The sequence below is a fragment of the Lactuca saligna genome, chromosome 5, assembly GCF_052625555.1.
Source record: "Lactuca saligna cultivar CGN05327 chromosome 5, ASM5262555v1, whole genome shotgun sequence".
NCBI lineage: Eukaryota > Viridiplantae > Streptophyta > Magnoliopsida > Asterales > Asteraceae > Lactuca > Lactuca saligna.
In genome coordinates, this window is record NC_136421.1 from 288326854 (window position 1) to 288329745 (window position 2892).

The following is a 2892-nucleotide window of genomic DNA, read 5'->3' on the forward strand; positions in this document are numbered from 1 at the left end:
CGAGGTTTGATTTTTGCTCTATCTAGCTAGGTAGAAGATTTTTCATTTCTCTGTACTTTTGATGAAACATTTGAGGTTCTTTTCAACCCTTTTCGAATCAATCACCCCCTGATTTTCTTATGTTTCAAGTCTTATAGGATTGAGAGGCATTTGGAAAAAATCGATGAACGGTGGTTTGGTGGTCAACGGTGAAGGTCATCTGGTTAACGGCGAGGAGGTGAGGGTGGGGGAGATGATGGTGGTTGGTGGCGAATAGTAGTTGAGAAAGACAATGGTGGTGAATGACGATGTCGTCATCTTCTATGGTGGTGGTGGTGGTGGTGGCTGAAACCCCTAATCATTGAAAAATGGAAGTGGTGGTATTTTGGTAGGGACAACACCAATCAGAAGGGTGGTTCTGGTGGGGAAATTTCATCCAGGTCTGAGGAAAGAAAGATGGGCGAGGATGGGATTAGTTGTTTGTAATGGATAGTGATGGCAGCTAATGGTGATGGTGGCGGACGGTGGTAGTTGTTGGTGGTTGCAGTCGGTGGTAATGGTGGCATCCATTAGGGGTGATATGTTTCTTCAGTGTGTGTGTGTGTGTGTGTGTGTTTCTTTTGTTGAGAGAGATGAGACAAATGAAATATAAATGAAAAATATAAATTAAATTAATTTATGCATTTCCAGAATTAAAGAAAATGAAAAATATAAATTGTAAGGGCATAATTGTCTTTTTAAGTGTATAGGGACCAAAAACAATAAAAAGATCCAAAATTGGACCACTGACGCACCATCAAACTTTTTTGGACCAAAGTCACATAATTTTGCCAACCACAGGGACCATTTTTGCAATTTTGTCTAAATATTCTTACAAATTAATAGTCTTATACAATTTAATATCGTTATATATATATATATATATATATATATATATATATATATATATATATATATATATATATATATATATATATATATTCTAACAGAATATCATCAACAATGAATAAAAATATTAAGAAATAACATTCTTAAATATACAATTATTGATCAAATACACTTGATCTTCATCAATGGTCCAAATAATCCATTTCATTCAAACTATAACGAAAATGTGATGTATTATCATAAGAATGTAATTCTTCACAAAATATACTTGTTGTTGAACTTCATTCCAAATCTTTCTCTTGTATGATCAATATTGAATTCCTTCTTGAAATCATTCTGAAAGAATAACATGCATTACTCGTTAGTATTACGAGTGAAGTTAATATACTTGTTGTTAACAAACATTCTCAAAGATATTCTAACAGAATGCATTTATATAAATAAATTTTGACAAAATACAAACATTACTTATTTAATAGAAACTATATAATAGAGAAGGATATCATATTCTAAAAGAATGTTTTTCATTTTTCCTATCCTACAATGTTTTTTACTTTTCCTATCTTGACAAATAAGTAGATTGAAATCGAATTCTGTCATAATATAAGACATTCTAAGATTTTTGACAGAATACCTACGACATAAACAGATTCTCTTTTAGGCATTTCCACAAACACCTTTACTGCAACATATATATATATATATATATATATATATATATATATATATATATATATATATATATATATATATATATATATATATATATACACACTACTAGAAAACATGGCATTTTCCTACGGAAAATAGCTACGGAAATTTTCCGTAGCTAATTAGCTACGGAATCGCTACCGATCAGCTACAAAATGGGATGCCCAAGTTTAGTAACGGAATAACTACGGAATAGCTACGGACTCACGTTTGTAGCTATTCCGTAGCTAATTAGCTTCGGAATAGCTACAGATGCAAAATCCGTAGCTATTTCGTAGCTAATTAACTACGGAATGGCTACGGAATACCTACGAATTCTAATTACCTACGGATTAGCTACGGAGTATGTTTTCCGTTAGATTTCTGTAGCTAATCCGTAGCTAAGTAGCTACGGATTTGCTACGAATTTATCTTATTTTCGATTTTACGAGCACCAAACGTCGTTTTTTTTCGCTTCGTTATTTTCACACCTCTACTATATATAATTATATATATTTTCATCAACTTGTAGCTATTAATATCATTCATAAGGTTGTGTACCCCTTCGGGATCAGGTACTCGTTTCACAGTTTAACATTGTACTTTTCACCAACTTGTGATAGATTATGTTCGTATATGTATATTTATACACATGAATGAGTTGTGGTATATGTGTACGTGTATATGTGTATGTATACGTGTTTGTGAGATGTATGTGAACGTATTCATAAGCATTATAGTGTTAAACCACTAAACGAGTAATGGATCTCGTATGTGCACACAATTTTATGAATGCTATTAATAGCTATAAGTTGGTGAAAAAATATAGATAATCATGTACAATAGAGGTGTGAACAATGGAGCGAAAAAAAACTAAGTTTGATGCCCGAAAAATCAAAAATAAGAAAATTCTGTAGCTAATCCGTAGCTAATTAGCTACGGATGTTTCTTATTTTTGATTTTTTGGGCACCAAACGTCGTTTTTTTTGTTTCGTTTTTTTCACACCTCTACTACAGATGATTATCTATACTTTCATCAACTTGTATCTATTAATATCGTTCATAAAGTTGTGTGCCCCTTCGGGATCCAGTACTCGTTTCACAGTTTAACATTGTAATGGCTATAGTTTTCACGAACTTGTGATGGATTATGTTTGTATATGTATATTTATATACATGAATGAGTTGTGGTATATGTGTACATGTATACGTGTTTATGAGATGTATGTGTACGTATTCATAAGCATTATAGTGTTAAATCATTAAACGAGCAAATGGATCCCGTATGTGCACACGACTTTATAAATGATATTAATAGCTATAAATTGATGAAAA